At 49.1% G+C, this 19,269-nt stretch overlaps 1 protein-coding gene across 3 annotated transcripts in view; it reads left to right on the top strand.

Moving 5' to 3' along the window:
• Nucleotides 1-19,269, top strand: part of POR (cytochrome p450 oxidoreductase) — a 78,406-nt gene that overhangs the window by 11,657 nt on the left and 47,480 nt on the right. Inside the window, exon 1 of one of the 3 annotated variants that reach the window (XM_084822813.1) lies at nucleotides 25-93. The exons of the other annotated variants lie outside the window; for them this stretch is intronic. The gene's annotated coding sequence lies outside the window, so the exon portion shown is untranslated. Of the gene's footprint in view, nucleotides 1-24; nucleotides 94-19,269 lie in introns of those variants that run through there. 3 annotated transcript variants of the gene reach the window in all.

Here is a 19,269-nt window from a genome sequence, read left to right as displayed (position 1 = left end):
CCCGGCTCCGCCCCCCGTCCCGGTCTCTCTGCCCCGAGGAGGCCCCGCTGCTGCCGGGCGCACTTGGCGCCGTCGCTTTCCAGGGGGCGCTCGGTGAGTGAGGGAGGGACGGACGGAAGGCTCGGGCGCCTGGGTTCCCCTTGCTCTAAGGGGAGGGGGAGCAGAGGCCGGACGCCTGGGTTCCTCTTGCTCTAAGGGGAGGGGGGGAGCAGAGGCCGGACGCCTGGGTTCCTCTTGCTCTAAGGGGAGGGGGAGCAGAGGCCGGACGCCTGGGTTCCTCTTGCTCTAAGGGGAGGGGGAGCAGAGGCCGGACGCCTGGGTTCCTCTTGCTCTAAGGGGAGGGGGTGCAGAGGCCGGACGCCTGGGTTCCTCTTGCTCTAAGGGGAGGGGGTGCAGAGGCCGGACGCCTGGGTTCCTCTTGCTCTAAGGGGAGGGGGTGCAGAGGCCGGACGCCTGGGTTCCTCTTGCTCTAAGGGGAGGGGGTGCAGAGGCCGGACGCCTGGGTTCCTCTTGCTCTAAGGGGAGGGGGTGCAGAGGCCGGACGCCTGGGTTCCTCTTGCTCTAAGGGGAGGGGGTGCAGAGGCCGGACGCCTGGGTTCCTCTTGCTCTAAGGGGAGGGGGTGCAGAGGCCGGACGCCTGGGTTCCTCTTGCTCTAAGGGGAGGGGGGAGCAGAGGCCGGACGCCTGGGTTCCTCTTGCTCTAAGGGGAGGGGGTGCAGAGGCCGGATGCCTGGGTTCCTCTTGTTTTAAGGGGAGGGGTGAGCAGAGGCTGGACGCCTGGGTTCCTCTTGCTTTGGTGGGAGGGGGGAGCAGAGGCCGGACACCTGGGTTCCCCTTGCTCTAAGGGGAGGGGAGCAGAGGCCGGACGCCTGGGTTCCCCTTGCTCTAAGGGGAGGGGAGCAGAGGCCGGACGCCTGGGTTCCTCTTGCCTGGGTTCCTCTTGCTTAGTAGGGCAGCAGAGGCCGGACGCCTGGGTTCCTCTTGCTTTGGTGGGAGGGGGGCAGAGGCCGGACTCCTGGGTTCCTCTTGCTTTAAGGGGGGGTGAGGGAGCAGAGGCCGGTGGTCTGGGCTCCTCTTGCTTGGTTTAAAAGGGAGAGGAGAGGCTGGGTTCCTGGGTTCTCTTGCTTTAAAGGGGGAAGAGTAGAGGCCGGACTCCTGGGTTCTTCTTACAGTAGGAAGTGGAGGAAAGTTCAGCTTCCTGGAGTTTAAGTGAGGAGGTCCTTGGATGCCTTGGATTCCAGGTTGGGGTGGTGATGACACTGGCTTGGGATTGCGAAACTGTGGGTAACTTGGATTCCATGTTTGGGTGGGGGGAGACAGAGAGAACGTTTTTTTCTAAAGCTGGGACTCCTTGGTTCCTTAGCATTAAAATGTGCAGGGGGATATAGAGTCAGGACTCCTGGGTTCTCTGGGAAGCAAGGAGGGGACTGTACAAAGGCAAGATGGATAAAAATCAGCACCTTTAAAAAAATCGGTGTTTAAAATTTCTTTAAAGCACCAATCCTACATTAAATCTCTTTTTTTAAAAAAAATTCCTGGTTTAAAACAAACTCTTGAGTACAAATATGTTTGACCCTACATTTTCAGTCTCCTTTAAACTGAATTGTTTAATGGCTGGCTGGAGAATGCTGGTAGTTGTAGGAGTTTTTTCTGTCTAAACATGCATAAAATTGTAGGAGTTTTTTCTGTCTAAACATGCATAAGATTGTAGGACCTTTTTCTGTCTAAACATGCATAGGATTGTAGGACCTTTTTCTGTCTAAACATGCATAGGATTGTAGGACTTTTTTCTGTCTAAACATTCATTGGATTGCGCCCTAATTGAGGTAAAGGCTGCCCTTCTAGGCAAATACAGAGAACTGTGGTGAGAAATCTGGTTTGTGAGATTAAGCATGATAACGGTCACAATGTCAGGAATCCTGTTGTATTGTGCTGGGCTTCTACCAGATCCTGGAAAGTAGAAACACAGATCCAGGCGATGACAATGACACCCAGGCTCCTCTGAGGATCCCATAGCAGGTCTTGCACTGATCTTGTGGGTGAAGGTATAGAACAGCCTTCCTTAACCTTGCACCCTCTGGGTGCGTCCAACTGCAGCACCCATCATGGCCAGTGGCTGTGAATGATGGGAGTTGCAGTCCTATCCAGGCTGGGCTACTGGAGTTTTTGTGGAGTATTGCTTAGTGGGTAAGCCTGAAGAAGGGCAGTGTGCGGGAGTCGGGAGTAGTGGGCCTCTCTTTGTGGCTAGTGGGTCATATGGGCCACGTTCTTTGGCATTACATAAGAGCCCCACTGGATCAGACCCAGTCCGGCATTCTGTTCCCACAGTGGCCAACCAGCTGTCGACCAAGAACCCACAAGCAGGGCATGAGCGCAACAGCACCCTCCTGCCCATGTTCCCCAGCAACTGGTGTACAGAGGCTCCCTGCCTCTGGTACTGGAGGCAGCACATGGCTGTCAGGACTAGTAGTCACTGACAGCCTCCTCCTCCTCCTCTAGGAACTTGTCCAACCCCTTTCGAAAGCTGTCCAAATTGGTGGCCATCACTGCATCCTGTGGCAGCGAATTCCATAGTTTCACTCTGCGCTGTGTGAAGACGTCCTTCCTTTTATCGGTCCTGAATCTCCCACCCATCAGCTTCATGGGAGGACCCCGTTGGGTTCTAGTATTTTGAGAGAGGGAGAAAAATGTCTCCCTAGCCACATTCTCCACAGCAGGCATTGTTTTGTGGACCTCTCTCCCATTAAGGGTGATGAAAAGGAAGCTTTTAACAAATGGGGCCTGGCCTCCTTTAGGGAACGTGACGGACATACCTGGGTGTGTTGTGGTATTGCCTGGCGCGTGGGCATCAACAGCTATGGAGGCGTAGCCTAAATGTCTCTTTAACCACCCTGTTGAGCCCGACATCACGACAGCTGAGATCTAAAAGGGCAACTCCTTCACTCCCTCCCTGCTTACCCTTTCAAAGCGTGTTTACAGACTGACAGAGGACTGGCTCCGTTCTAGGACTGACTGAAGATGGACCTGGTTCAGTTTTGCACAGCCAGATAACGTTGGACTACAGCTCCCACAATGCCCAACCAGCTGGCTGAATTAGTGGGTTTCAGGTTGTCTGACTCTGTGCTCAGATTAGGGCAGGCGAGTGTGTGCGTGTTGACACCGGACTGCCTTTGATGAGGAGGTACCATCTTGCGTGTGTTGGACCTGGTTTGTTACAAGCGATAGGATGAAACCTTGGTGTGAGCTTCCATAATGCATAACCACTTAGGGATTTTGTTATATTACAGATGAATACACAAAATAATAACCTGTGCTTCTGTGGTGTTCTCTCCCTGGTTGCAGCAGGTCCTCAGCTTGGAAGATCTGGTTTTGTAACTCGTTTCCAAAGAATGCTGTAGGCCTGGTTTCTTAGTTATATTTCCAAGAACGCCCTGTTTTCTTATTTATATATTTTTTTATTTAGTTAGTTATAGTTTTTCTGTGCCACTCATTATATTAAAATCTCTTAAGTGATTCACATATCAGTATTAAAAATCACATATAAAATTGCCATTAAACTGTTTTGATGATTGGAACAGTATGAACCACATTTAAAATACACTATGAAAAACAGTGTCATCTGCAGTAACAGTGCATTGGGGAGCAGCGTATGATTAATTGTAATTACAAGGCAGAGAAGCTGTGTGAACAAGTGCGTTGTATTATTATTACATTAATATCCAGCCTTTTTTTCCTCCCACACGGCTTGCGTAGCTTTCCTGCTCACCATATTCTCTTCACAACAACCCTGTGGGGTAAGTTAGGCTGAGAGTCAGTGGCTGGCCCACAGTCACCCAGGGAACTTCATGGCTGAGGGGGGACTAGAACCCAGGTCTCTTGAGTCCCAATCCAACACTTTAACCACTACACCACACTGGCTCTCGGGTATATCTATATCCCGCCTTGCTTCCACTCTGGAACTCAAGGGGGCATGCAGGTCGCCCATCCAGGCCCTGACCAGATTGAAGCCTGCTTAGCTTTAGCAAGATGGCTGTGTCCTTCCTCCATGAAATTTATTATAGCATCCCTCTAAGGACTAGAACCTGGGGCGCCCGAGTCCCACTCCAACGTTCTAACCAGTACACCACACCAGCTCTTTCTGGAGGCATTTGCAACACAGTGTGTTTTCTGCCTCCCGAACTGCCCCGGAGAGGGTTTTTCCAGAGGGTGGCGCTGCCTCCCTGTTCCCCATTTACTCCCTATCCCCCCGAAATAGTCTCCTCTGGGTTACTGTCTGTCTACCAGTTGTGCCTCTTGGCTGTGCTGAGCTCTGGCTTCTTACCATGGCAGCTGGAACGTTGTTGTAGCCGCTGTCATGGTTGGCGGCCCTTTTCCCTGTTATATAGCACTCTTGAGCACGGAAGTGTCTTCTCCAACAGTGCGAAAGGTAGAAGAGAGAACCTTGGGGTGTTTGCTTCGGGACTGGCACCTTGCCACTGGATCGGATCCAGAGAGGTGGTGCCACCTGCCGGCATGGTGGCTTGAGATCCTGGCCCGCGCTCCGGCACGCTGTGGGACGCTGGCTTAGCTGTTTAGGTAAGAGGTGGCTGGGTAGTAGACAGAGATCTACTGGTAGAGTCCAGATACTCTGGTGGCTCTTGTAGATCCACGAGAATTTCTGACTCCCAGTTCTTTGCAACAGCAAAAGGATTGCCCTGCTCACTAAATTTTCCTGCTGCGATGAAGAAAAGCTGTAACCAGGAGTGGGTTTTTGGGCGGAAGAAGGACTGTGAAATCAGTTCAGTTCTGGTGCTCAAAAACAATCCCTTGGCTTGGAATGTTTTAATTCAGCCTTCTTAACTTGTTGCTCTGAGATGTGTTGGACTTCAACTCCCATCATGCCATGCCCGGCCTGATGGGAGCTGAAGTCCAACACATCTCGGGGGGCAACAGGTTAGGGAAGGCCTCTTTAATTGTACGTGTATATCTCTTGCATCAGTTTCCGGCTGGTGGATCTCCGAGTTCTAGCAAAAAGTAGATCCCACGAGCTCGAAGAATGCCCACCCCTGATTTAGGAAGCCCTGGTGCCAACCCCAGTCCCTGTGGAGAACTCTGACGGTGCCTCGTTTCTATGCAAGCCAATTTGGCTCGTCATCTCCCAGCATGCGTTGACTTTTTCCCTGGAATGAGGAGTGGGAAGAATCCCAAGAGTCTGGTTGGTCAGGTGTCTTTTAAAAAAAAGGAGATAAATTATTTCCTGAGAACTGGCCCACACATTTTGCTCTCTCCTCCCCCCTGCTCCCTCCTCCAAAGTTCTTCCCTTGGCCTGCAGCTGCATGAAGCCACAGAGATCAAGTTCTCATTGCGTAGGGCTTGGGGTGGTTTGGAAATAATGTCGAAGCGTGGGGAGAGAAAGAAGTTGTGCTTTGCGGGCTTCTATAACGGTAACCCACGTTGTGCGAGCTCAGGGGTTTTTCTAGAGGGGTCTCCCGGCTGAATATGGATAGGGAGGGTCTCGGATGGCTAGGTTCCTCTATCCCAGGCTTCCGCAACCTAGTCTCCTCCAGATGTGTTGGACTTGAGCTCCCATCATCCTGATGGTCAAGAATGCTGGGAGTTGCAGTCTGAAAACATCCGAATGGGGTACTAATTTGGAGACATTTGATCTAGACCAGACGGCAAGGAATCTGTAGCCCTCCAGATGATGTTGGACTCCAACTCCTATCAGCCCCAGCCAGCATGAGCCACAGCCAGGGATGATGGGTATTGCAGTCCAGCAACATCTGGGGGGGGAGATTTTTGTAGCTGTGACCTTTCCATTCCTGGCATGGCTGGTGGGTTTTTGTTTTTTTAATATGAAGATCCTGGTGTCCAGGAATTGGAAAATTATCTCTGGAAATCTTCTGCCCCTAGTTGGACTCTTGGGTGCCTCCATTTGTTTGGGACTCCAACTCATATCATCCCCAGCTGGCATGGCCAATGGTTGGGAAAGCTGGGAGTTGTAGTCCAAAAGTTCTGGAGGGTACTTGGTTGTGTAAGGCTGGCCTAGGGAAACCTGTGGCTGTTGGAGTCCAGATCCCATGGCCTCTCACTGTTGGCCATGATGGCTGTGGAATGCTGGAAATTGTAGGATTTTTTTCTCTGTTAACATACATAGGATTGCACCTTTAACTATGGAATTCACTACCAAAAGATATAATTATCTTCCATGAATTTGTCTTTTAAAGCCATCCGAGTTGGCCACCATCATTACCAGGCAAAATCATGGAAGATAAGAGGACCGATTAAGATGACCCTATTATATTACTTCCAGTAATGTAGTATGCCTCTTATTTATTAGCTATTTATTTGTTGCATTTATATCCTGCCTTTTCCTCCACAGAGCCCAAAGTGGCGTACATAATCCTCCTCTCCATTTTATCCTTGCAACAACCCTGTGAGGTAGCTTAGACTGAGTGTCTGTGACTGGCCCAAAGTCACCCAGTCAGCTTCATGGCCGAGCGGAGACTTGAACCCAGATCTGCTGCGCCAGACTGGCTGTCTTAGTACCAGTTGTTGAGGAACACAACCGTGTGTATGTGTGTGGTGTCTGTTGCATGATGGGAACATTCTTAACAAGACGTTTCTGGACTTTGTTGGCCTGCTTTGGAGTGAAAATGTTTTCTTAATTACATTGCATTCATTCCCTTTTCCATAGACAGGCTTCGCTACACATCATTCCCTGTTGCTGTAAAAGTGTTGGCAAAACAGCTATCCAAACCATATGTTTCTCCATAACAGAGGCTTGTTATATCCTGTCCCTTAGTCGCCTGTGGTGTGTGGAAATAGTATCCTGGCGATTAGACAGGGAGATTTTTATTTTTATTTTTTTCGAAGCTGGCAGAGCTAATTCTCTTTCTCTCCTATTGATGTGGCACAAATGACTTTTGTTGGTTACATGCTGGTAAAGATGTTCATGGACCAGGAACAAGGGCTGTTGCCCAGTTAAAGAGAGCTTGCAGGGCAGTCATTTGCAATTCAATGGGACTTACTCCCAGGTGAGTGTGTATAGGATTGCAGCCTCAGGCTTACCTGGGAGTAAGTCCTATTCAGCTCCATGGGACTTAAGTTCCCAGCAGATGTGCATACGTTTGCACTGTTAGCTGATTAAGAGTGCAATCCTATCTAGATAGGCGGCCGCCTCCAAACTCAGAGGGAGATCGTTCCCTTCGCGCCTCTCCTGCCCTGCTTTTTCTGCTAGACGGCTGTTTTCGGCTGTCTAGCCACGAGGGGGCCGAGCGGGAGACGAGGCTGCTGTACGACACACAGGATGTCTTTCTTTTCAGTCAGTAGGCATGTGTCATAACACGAAGGTCAGGTGCTTCTTTATGATTGTGTCTGCCATCTGTAGTTTCTGTAAGTACTTGTATTAAAAGCTAGCAAACGGACCCGACTTTGCACTGGTTGGAGTAGCCCTTAGTTTGGCACAGCAAAGCCTTCAAACAAGCCTACACACCTGTCAGAGTTGGACACGTTATGCCTGCCCTGTCTGAGCAAAGCAACGTCCACTGGCACCCCTAGGCATGGTCTCCTGAGGGGGAGCATCCCCGCAGTACGGTGGAAGAGGCAGGCATATAATTGTATCCCTCGGCCTACTAATCTCCCTTGGCTTCAAACTATATACCTCAAAGCTATGTGCTGGTTGGGGGAGTCTACCACCTTGTGCCTGAAGATGCCACTGCAGGCTTCAACCACATGGCCATATTAAAATTTATTCAAAGTAATTAATTTTCTAAAAACCAAAACAACCCCGAGATGCATACCCCTAGTATGTCTCCTTAGTATGCGTGCCAAGTTCCAGGTGTCTAGGTTTTGCCGTCTTGGTGCTATGGCATTGATGGACGGACAGGCACGCATCTTTTATTATTAGGGTTAGGCTTTTTTAAATTTAAAAATCTGCCACTTGTACCAAAAGCAATCTATATTTTAAAATCTACATGATTAATGGGGGCACCATTTTAGGCGATCAAAAGTTTTTTCGAATAAAAAGGTAGGCATCCTGGGTTCCTCCAGATATTTTGGACTACAGTTCCCCATACCCTCTGACTGTTGAGCATGCTACTGGGTTGAGGCTTCAATCCTCTGTGCTGTTACTTGGGTCCGCATCAGGGAATAGTCAACGGCTGGAATTTTGGAGGTGGCGATCTGGTCTGAATGCTGTAAGCATTATCCACGAGCATTTCTTGGAGCTGTTGCACTGCCTCCCTCTGTCTCCCCCCTGCTCTCTTTTTTGCACTGGTAGGATCATCTTGCAAAAGGGCGAGCTTCTCCAGGAGGATCTGTTAACTGCCTGCTTTGTAGGATATTCTCCTGAGACCAAATAAACAACCCCCTTTCCGCTCCTGCCATGCCTTGGCACTGAGGACAAATGGCTAATTGGCATGACGAATAACATAAATGCTGCTTTGCTATTATCGGACTACCATATCAGTTACGCCTAGCCATACTTATTTTACTTATTTATTTGGGGTATTTTTATCCCGTTCCTCTGCTGAAAACGCTCCCAGAGGGACTTAACATCCAATCAGTAAAACAAGACAGTCTGCAGGTTTACAGCCTATCTTAAGGAGCACCTCCAACAACACCAGGGACTGTGCTCAGCGAGATCGGCCTCGGTAGGCCTTCTGTCTGTCCCATCAGCCAGGACAGCTAGGCTGGTGAGGACTAGGGAGAGGGCCTTTTCCGTGGTGGCCCCGACTCTGTGGAATTCCCTCCCTAGTGACCTTTGCCATGCCCCCTCTTTGATGAGCTTCCGCCGGACTTTAAAAACCTGGCTGTTCAGGCGGGCATTTGGGGTGGGTTAGGGTTTTTTAGAGCAGTGTTGTTTTGTTAGGTTTTTTGTTGTTGTTCAGTTGATTATGTAAATTTGTTATTAGTATTGTATGCCGCCTAGAGTGGCTGGGTAGCCGGCCAGATGGGCGGCTAATCAATCAATCAATCAATCAATCAAATAAATAAATCTTTAAAAAGTGACACACAAGGAAAAAGCGATGGGGAGGAAAGAGGAAAAATGAAATAGTCTTTCATCAGGGCCGGTGAAAGAGCCTTGTTTCCCGCTCCGATCTCCCTCTGTATAGCCTGCTGGAATGGCTGCTGGTGTTGACAGTTGAGGGACGAGGAGCCTTCATGGGTTAGATGAGACTTTCTAGGGAAATGTGAATGGCGCTTTCGCATGCCCTCCCCTGCTTTGTGTGCTGATGGAATGCAGACCCCCCCCCCGATGCATTGGAACGAGGCACTGCTGTTGTGCCAGTCCACGTGTCTTCCCATAATTCTGCGTTGTGCTCCATAATTCTACTTCAGCGCTTGGAAGCAAGTTCATAACAACGTTGCATCCTAAAGCGAAAACTGGCTCACGGGCATCCTGGAAAAGTGTGGATTATTTATTTACCTTCCTTAAAATTTCTAAAATGTTTGTCATTTACATGCATTAAGATATTTGTCTCATCCTTCAGAAGCTTCCCAACAAACTCACAAAGGTAGTTTAGGCTGAGTGATCGTGACTGGCCCCAAGATCACTCGATGAGTTTCTTGGCTGGTTAGAGATTTGAGCCCGGCTCTCCGCGGTTGTAGCCTCAACACTCTTTTAGCATCTGTTTGCAGCCTGGCCCTCTCCAGAGGTCCAGTGCTTCTAGAAGGTGCAAAGTGGCGGAATGTCCTTGAACGGCACCTTTTCTGATCTAGGAGATCCAGTGTGCTGGTAACGGTGGGGGGAAACATGTCAACCCCTTAAAATGTACAGACCTGGGACATCACGATATGGCTAGTCCCAGAATGGTCTAGAGCCTTCTGCATTAACCCATTATGGGATACTAAGAACCGTTGGACGCGATGATCTTATAGGCCCCTTCCAACCCTACTATTCTATGATTCTATAAACAGGGATCCCAGCATGCCGCCATTGACAATACAGAATGCAGATTAGGACATCAGATAATTCAGTCATGCCACTTAGCTGCTTTTTCTTGCTCTTGGCTGGATTGTCCACGGCAGCTCCGGAAAAGCATAATCGAAACCAGGAAAGCTGGCTTTAAACCGGTCTACTTTGGTTTCCTCATCTTTTTCTTTTGAAAAGGTTCTGAATGCTCGCTGCAAGCCGGGGGGAAAATCTCAAAACCTAGCCCAGCGTTACCAGAGCGATTGTCAGGCAGATGTGTTTCTGATCTATTAGATCAGTTTAAACATCAAGGCCAGCTGAATTGTGGTCACCATGACACTCCCGTGCTCCCCGCTCAAAAAAGCCACGGGGAAGGATGCTCACATTGCCAGGGTGAATTGCTGTGAATTTCACAAAATTAGGAATGTATTTAATGCTCTTTCAGTCCATTTTTCTCTTTCTGTAGCTTCTTGGCCAAAAAACCAAATTGCCCTTTTAAGAGAGCGTTTCCAAAGGAGGAGCTGGCAACGGGCAAATTGGCTTACGTAATTCGGACTCTTTACTGCTTTTTAGAGCGGCCTCCGCTGAACTTTGTTCCGATTTTTAAAAAAACGTTACGTTTCTTTCTTGTTTTGTACGAGGGACAAAGAGTCCAGGTAAGAGGCTTGGCGCAAGAGGTAACTTGAACCCCAGTTTAAAGATAATCTTTGAACAGAAATGTGGTTAAGAGGGCGGGTTCCTTGCCGGCCGTATTAAAAGGGGTGTTTTCTGCCTGAGATCAGCGCTGCACTGGTTTGATTTCTGCAGTGCCCAGTCCTGCAATGTGAGCAGGTGACCTGGTGACACGTGTTTCAGGTGTCTTCCAGATCTGCCCTTTTCAAGTCACCTTGATCTTTCCGATTCAGCTGGGTAGCTTATCTTTGCGCAGAGCGTGCATTTGTCCTTAAAATCCAAGTGCTCCAGGAAGGCACGTGCATTTTGGTGAGATTTATTATTATTACATTTATATCCCCCCTGGTTCCCTCTTGCAAGCAACCCAAGGTGGCTTACATGGTCCTTCTCTCCATTTTATCCTCACAACAACCCTTTGAAGTATGTGAGGCTGAGAGTCGGTGACTGGCCCAAAGTCACCGAGGGAGCTTCATGGCTGAGTGGGGAATTAGAAGCCGGATCTCCCGACTCCCGGCCCAACATTCTAAGCCTTACACCGTACAATAGCTAAATGGCACCTTCATGTAACTCTGGATAGCAGTTGCTGCAGGGAGCAGGCAGGCAAAGAGGCTAAGAAGAGCCCTGCTGGATCAGAACAAAGGTCCGTTGGTCCAGGGGTGCTCACCAGCCCTCAGGGGTGCCAGAGGCTGCATATGTGTGCCGACACGTTCACTGGAGGGTGAGACTTAGAATGGAGTGGTTGGGGGAGGTTATAAACCTGCCAGAGTACTAAAATCCGTGGGAGATGCCTTTTTGAAAGCAACGTTGCTCACAGAGGACTCTTGGTAGGGTGTACGTGAAACTGCTTTCTCCTGTGTTGCCCCCAAACCGTGGAATGTGTTCCCTCCCTGAAGAACTACAACTGGCCCCCAATCCCTTGGCCTTTAGAAAGGTTGTCAAGATGCATCTTTTCTCTTTAGGGCACAATCCTCTGTATGTTTAGACAGAAAAAGGTCCTACAAATCCCAGCATGCCTAGGGCAGCAATGCTGGCTGGGGCATGCTGGGAGTTGTATGACTTTTTTTTCTGTCTAAACATGCATAGGATTGGAGGACTATTTTCTGTCTAAACATGCATAGGATTAGAGGACGTGCTTATCAGATTGGCTGCTTTGTTGTTTATTCGGTCAGTCGCTTCCGACTCTTCGTGACTTCATGGACCAGCCCACGCCAGAGCTTGCTGTTGGCCATCGCCACCCCCAGCACCCCCAAGGTCGAGTCCATCACCTCCAGAATATCATCCATCCATCTTGCCCTTGGTCGGCCCCTCTTCCTTTCGCCTTCCACTTTCCCTAGCATCAGCATCTTCTCTAGGGTATCCTGTCTTCTCATTACGTGGCCAAAGTACTTCAGTTTTGCCTTTAATATCATTCCCTCAAGTGAGCAGTCTGGCTTTATTTCCTGGAGTATGGACTGGTTTGATCTTCTTGCAGTCCAAGGCACTCTCAGAATTTTCCTCCAGCGCCACAGTTCAAATGCATCTATCTTCCTTCGCTCAGCCTTCCTTATGGTCCAGCTCTCGCAGCCATAGGTTACTACGGGGAATACCATTGCTTGAACTATGTGGACCTTTGTTGTCAGTGTGATGTCTCACCTCTTAACTATTTTATCAAGAGTTGTCATTGCTGTCCTCCCAAGAAGTAAACGTCTTCTGATTTCCTGGCTGCAGTCATCGTCTGCAGTAATCTTTGCGTCTAGAAAGACAAAGTCTGTCACTGCCTCCACGCTTTCTCCCTCTATTTGCCAGTTATCAATCACGCTGGTTGCCATAATCTTGGTTTTTTTGAGGTTTAACTGCAACCCAGCTTTTGCACTTCCTTCTTTCACCTTCATCATGAGGTTCCTCAGCTCCTCCTTGCTTTCAGCCATCAAAGTGGTATCATCTGCATATCTGAGATATCAGATTGGCAGAGGATGCAAAATTGGGTGGGATAGCTAATACCCTGAAAGACAGAAACAAAATTCAAAATGATCTTGATAGTCTGGAGTGCTGGGCTGAAAACAACAGAATGACATTTAATAGGGATAAATGCCAAGTTCTGCACCTAGGAAAAAGAAACCAAACACACAGTTACAAGATGGGGGATACATGGCTCAACAACACTACAAGCGAGAAGGATCTTGGAATTGTTGTTGATCACAAGCTGAATATGAGCCAACAATGTGATGTGGCTGCAAAAAAGGCCAATGCTATTTTGTGCTGCATTAATAGAAGCATAGTTTCCAAATCCCGGGGAGTCCTAGTTCCCCTCTACTCAGCACTGGTTAGGCCCCACCTGGAGTAGTGTGTCCAGTTCTGGGCACCACATTTTAAGAAGGATGCTGACAAACTGGACAGGGTTCAGAGGAGGGCAACAAAGATGATCAGGGGATTGGAAACCAAGTCCTATGAGGAGAGACTGAAAGAACTGGGCCTGTTGAGCCTTGAGAAGAGAAGACTGAGGAGAGATATGATAGCGCTCTTCAAGTCCTTGAAAGGTTGTCACAGAGAGGAAGGCCAAGATCTCTTCTTGATCATCCCAGAGTGCTGGACACGGAATCATGGGCTCAGATCCCGGCTGAACATCAGGAGAAACATCCTGACTGTTAGAGCAATACGACCATGGAACCCATTCCCTAGGGAGGCAGTGGGCTCTCCCACGCTGGAGGCATTCAAGATGAGTCTGGACAGCCATCTGTCAGGGATGCTCTGACTTGGACTCCTGCACTGAGCAGGGGGTTGGACTCGAGGGTCTTATAGGCCCCTTCCAACCCCACTGTTCTACTATACTATGACTTTTTTCTATTTAAACATGCATAGGATTGGAGGACTTTTCTGTCTAAACATGCATAAGATTGCGCCCTTACACTTAGCCTTTGAAAATGTGCAGCCTTGAATGTTTTTACTGTTTAATATTCTTGTTTTTATGATTGCATGTTTTATTGTTTCTAAATTGTTGTACACTGCCTTGATGGCTTTTTAGCAAATGAGGTGAAATGGAAATCTTAATAACAAATGATAAAGCTTAGTGCCCATCCCAGCAATCCCACGCAAGATCACTTGCATAGCGGACAGGGCCTCACACCTCACATGCTGCATATTCCTAGCAGGAAGATTGGCTTGTGAACTTGGTGCCTGTGAATTGGCCGTGTTCTTTACCCGGCGCCGATGTCAGGGTGGAAACTGAGCTGATAGAACCACAGAGCAGTTCTGATTCTGAAGAGGATCAGCAATCCATGGGAGAGGAGCCAGCTCATCCCTCACAGGCACAGCAGCTGGCAGAGATTCCTCCTGCCGCATTCCTGGGAGAGATAGTGACCCAGGCAGTGAGAGAGTGCGGGAGGGGGGCTTGCTAGACGCTCGACGCAGACGTAGGGAGCGACGAGTGATGGAGGGTGTGGAAAGGAGGCATAGCGCCCGTTTGGCGTGCAAGCAAAGGCCGCCTCCCCTGGACCCAAGGGAAAGAGGGAGGATCTCTCCCTAGCCCATAAGTTCAGGGTCTTCAAGTGATTCTCCTTCAAACAGGGACCAACTGCCTACCCGGAGCATAGGCTACTCTGCTGTTCATTGCTTAGTTGCTGGTGATTAGCATCTGAAAGAGTCATTAAGTTGTAATGGGATTAAAGCCTTGAAAAGAATCCTCTCGTCTGTGTCTTGAGCTGGCTATTGGGAGTATACTGAAAGAGGCCGCTAGGGCGCTCCTGACAGCCATCTGCATCCATGCAGCTTGACAAAAGAGGCACTTGCAAATAGATCCTGGTCCCAAGGAACATAGGTCTATATTCTGGTTGTGAGTAAAACAACTCGGCGTGGTGGGTGGAAGGAGGGAAGCCAAAGATGGATGTTGAGCATGTAAGTTCGGCTTTCCAGATGTTGGACCACAACTCCCAACTGACCTTTGGCTATGCTGACTGGGGCTGATGGGAGTTGGAGTCCACCAACATCTAGAGGGCCAAGGGTTCCCCACCCCTGTTCTGAGTAATGACCTTAGGAAGCTGCCTTATCCTGAGTCAAACCCTTGGTCCTTCTTGCCCAGTATTGTTGACACTGATGGGCAGCAGCAGCTCTCCAGGGGTTCTGGCAGCCCTGCCTGGAGATGCTGCTGGGGATGGAACTGGAGCCCTTCTGGATGCAAAGCAGGGGCTCTATGTCCCCCCCCCCAAACTAAAGTAAGCCTGTAGTCCTCATGGTTGTGAATTAAGGACTGACTGAAATAGGAACACAGGCAACTAACTACCTTCTACTGAGTCAGATCCTTGGTCCATCTCACCCAGTATTGTCGACACTGACTGGCAGCAGCAGCTGTCCAGGGTTTCAGGCAGGAGTTTTCCCAGCTCTACCTGGAGATGCTGGGGATCGAATGTGGGACCTTCGGCATGTAAAGGAAGTGCTCCACCATTGAGCTACAGCCGTTCCCTGCTTGTGAGCTTTCCAGAAGCCTCCAGCCGTTTGCTCTTGAGGGGTGGAGTAAGTGTGGTTCCTCTCGTCCCGTGGTGTTGCCACACAGCTGGGTGGAACATGCAGCCAGGGTTAGGTGGGAGATGAGAGTGGCTGGTGCAATCCTGGCTACTCTTGCCAGTCAACTCCTCCAGTGTTGCTTGGTGAGTTTGCCCAGTTGCAGCCATCAATTGCTTCCGTGCTTATGCAACTCTCCTCCTCTTTTCACTGCAACCAGTCTGGCTGGTGAGCGGTTCATCCTGGTTCATGGCTGGAATAGGGGGACGCCTGTCCCAGGTCCGATCCCTGCAGCTTCCAATGGAAGCATCTTAGCTAGCCTCCCCCCCCCCCCAGTGCCTTCCAGAGGGGCTGGGCTCTTTCTTTCTTTCTTTCTTTCTTTCTTTCTTTCTTTCTTTCTTTCTTTCTTTTTTTCTTTGTATTTGTTTATAATATTTCTATCCCCTTCCTTGGCCGATAAGGCTCCCAGAGAAGGTTACAAATAATGAGTAAAAGAACACAGCCCCTGCAGGCTTAGAATCTAAAAAGACATGACACGCAAGGAAAGGCGATGGGGAGGGCAGGGGAAAAATGAAGTCTTTCAGCAGGGTCAGTAGAATGGCCCTGTTTCCCCCCAGCACAGCAAAGGGGATGCTGGGAATTGTAGTCCAAGACATTTGCGGAACACCGGGCCGGGGAGGCTGATCTTGGTGAGCTCAAGCTGCTGACGAGGGGTGTCGAACCTCCGGCTTGACGGGGTCCTGATCCAGTCTGTGGCAGTTTCTCTCCCATGCCCAGCCCTGCTCTGTGGGAGTGGAGTTCCTGACATTATCTCTGGTCAGAGACAGAAGGTTCCCCTCTGTGCGCCGCTTGTCGGAGGTGCCCATCGTGGAGTGGAGAGAGAGGCGGAAGGTGAACGGGCTCAGTGCTCAGCACAGCCAAAGGTGACATGGCCGTGGCGGACGACGTTGGGAGAGGAATTTTGGGGCAGCGCCCCCCCAAAGTTATCCAGCCCACCAGGATGGTCTGGGGAGGGGGAGCACTTTGTCTCCCAGACCAAAAGAGAGCTGGGCTGGATCGATCCATGGTCTGACTTCGGAGGACGCTGCTTCCTGCCTTGAGCATTTCTAGCCTGAGGTCAGGCGACACCCCAGCAGGGAGAGGGCTCACGAGGCACTGTTTTCCAGAGTGCTACTGGTCTCTAGGTCCAAAGCAAGAATGAATGGAGAACCCTGCTAGATCAGAACCAGGCATCCTGTTCCCACCAGCTAGGAGCCTGCAAGTGGTCCCATTTAGCTGTCAAGGGTAATAGTGGTGAGCGGGCCGGTATATGTCCCGCATGCAGCCTGCTAACCCAGTGTTCCCCAATCAGGTGCCCTCCAGATGTGTTGGGCTACAACTCCCATCATCCCCAGCTGCTGGCCAGGGATGATGGGAATTGTAGCCCAACACATCTGGAGGGCACCCGGTTGGGGAGCACAGGGTTAATCCTTTGTAACATGATGAATTCCATGCGCTTCCTTGACAAAATCTAGTCCTGTATTCTGTTTTCCAATGGGAATATAAATGGTAGTATATAAAAGTACTAAACACACCAGTAAGGTATTTCCAGGAACCAGCATCTTTGCCCTGTTCATCTTTAGAATTTGGCAATCAGAGAGAAGTTGAGCCAGGTTACATGTAACACTAAACCATGGTTTAGCAGGACAAGACCAGCCTGGCTTCCACTCCCCCGGCCCGCCCGGGCTTATGCACTCTCCCCTCCCCACTCCTCCAGTGCAACTGCAAGGAGGAGATTGGAAGCTTCCATTGCAGTTTTAGATTAGCCACAGTGTAGGAGGTCTGAAACCTAAACTGTGGTTAATCTCAACTATATGGTTTATGGAAACAAGCTGGCTTCATAACCCATGGTTTGAAGTTGGTTTGTTTTCACTTACCATAGGTAAGATTAACCACAGGTTTGAACGAAGGGACAAGGTGCAGTTAATAATGATAATTAGGATGATTAATTCAGAATGATAATTTAAAAATGGGAGCAGAATCTGTTGTGGCCATGCTGGGGGCGGGCAGGGGGGAGTGCTGAAGACTGAGGCTAAACCAGCCTTTCTCAACTCTGGGTCCCTAGATGTTGTTGGACTGCAACTCCCATCACTCCTGACCATTGGCCGACACAGGCTTCAGCAGCACCCCTCACCTCCCAAACACACTCCATGCTGTTCAACATCTACATGGGACCGCTGGGGGAGGTTATCCAGAGGTGTGGACTGAAGTGCCATCAATATGCGGATGACACCCAGCTCTACCTCTCTTTCTCATCAAACCCAGGCGAGGCAGTGGTTGTTCCTGGGCACGGTAATGGAACGGATGAGGGCCAATAAACTGAGACTCAATCCAGACAAGACGGAGGTACTGTTAGCAGGTGGTTCGTCTGCCCAGCTAGGTGATATGCAACCCGTTCTGGAGGGGGTTGCACTCCCCCTAAAGGATCAAGTTTGTAGTTTGGGGGTGCTCTTGGACCCAGAACTGTCACTTGCACAGATGGACTCAGTGATACGTAGCACCTTTTATCAGCTTAGGCTGATATACCAACTATACCAAAGGAAGTGAGGCAGGTGGCTACCGGGAAGAGGGCCTTCTGTGGCACCCCGGCTGTGGAACAAACTCCCTAGAGAGGTTCATCTAGTGCCTACATTGTACTCCTTCCTGTGCCAGGTGAAGACCTCTTTAATCTCCCAGGATTTTAGCATTTTAGCTTCCTGGCCTTTTAGCATTGGTGTTTCAAATCTGTATTTTAAATCTCTGCATTGCTGCTAGGTTTTATTCTGGTTGTACAGTTCTATTGTGGTTTTAAGCTTTCAGATTTTATATTGTTTTATGCTGCACTCCGTGGTTTTAATTTTTTGTAAATAAAATAAAATAAAAATTAACTAGACAGAGATAGCCTAGCTACAGTTATCCATGCTCTGGTAACCTCTCATCTGGATTATTGCAATGCGTTACATGTGGGGCTGCCTTTGAAAACGATCTGGAAACTTCAGCTCGTCCAAAATAGGGCAGTGACATGGTTAACAGGGACTGGCCAACATGACCGTATTATGCCAGTACTTTTCCATCTGCACTGGATACCAGTCCATGTCCGGGCCTGATTCAAAGCGCTGGTATTCAAAACTCTAAATGGCTTGGGCCCAGCTTACTGGAAGGATCGTCTCCTCCGATATACACCTGCCCGAACCCTAAGATCAGTTTCAGCAGTTCTTCTCTGGGAGACCCTGCCAAAGGAAGTGAGGTGGGTGGCTACTAAGAAGAGGGCCTTTTCTGCTGTATTATATTGTATTTTGTGGTTTTAATTGTTGTGAACTGCCCAGAAAGCTTCAGCTTTTGGGCAGGATAGAAATGTGATAGATAAATAAATAAATAGTCCAGCAACATCTGGGCATGCGAGGTTGGGAAAGTCGGCACTACGCTATGGCTTAACTACCAGTAGAACAATCCTCTGAATTTGTCTAATATTTTCTTTTAAAACCCTTTTCTTTAATAATAATAATAATAATAATAATAATAATAATAATATCTGCCTAAGCTTATCTGGTGTCCGTGACTGCGTCAATTAAGTTGTAAGGTTGCTGGCAATGTTTCTTTTGGAGATGGGGCCAGCCAGCACAAGGAATGTTTGACCAGTTTTGCTGTAATGCCTCCCAGTGAAGTCTGTTATTTCTCTCATTCACTCCTATGGGAGAATAATAATAATAGGTAAGGGAGCTGGGATGGCATGCTGTTGGGGGTGGGGTGGAGCCTACCCCTGGTGGTTCCAGTGACTGAGGTCAGGTGTGGGCTTTATCCCCTTTCAGCTGTGTCCCAGGTTGGAGCTGGTTTACTTTGCCGCATAGTACTCAATGGCAGCCATTGAGAATTGAGCCGGTGCCTTCTGCATAGCCCTATCCCTTCATTTTATTTATTTATTGTATTTCTCTGCCACCCTTCTAAAGCCAGCCAAGATGGTTTACAAAAAGTTCAAAAAGTGAAAACCATAATCAAACAAAAAACATGGCCAAACATTAAAATGTGTATGCCCCGTCCTAGTTTGTTTTGTTTTTTTGTGGTGCGATAAGAGCCCTGGGAGCAAGCTTTTAAAAGCCGAAATATTAGGGCTGCAGCATTTCTTGCGTGACCAAAAAGGTGCCCTTTTTATTAACGGAACAGTGGATCTCCATTGTCTTTATACAAAGACTTAGTAAAAAGCTATGACAGCA

The sequence above is a fragment of the Heloderma suspectum genome, chromosome 16, assembly GCF_057233095.1.
Source record: "Heloderma suspectum isolate Gila_16-S chromosome 16, 16-S_ref, whole genome shotgun sequence".
Classification (NCBI taxonomy): Eukaryota; Metazoa; Chordata; class Lepidosauria; order Squamata; family Helodermatidae; genus Heloderma; species Heloderma suspectum.
Note: the sequence above shows the minus strand (reverse complement) of the source record. Positions and strands in the feature narration are given on the sequence as shown.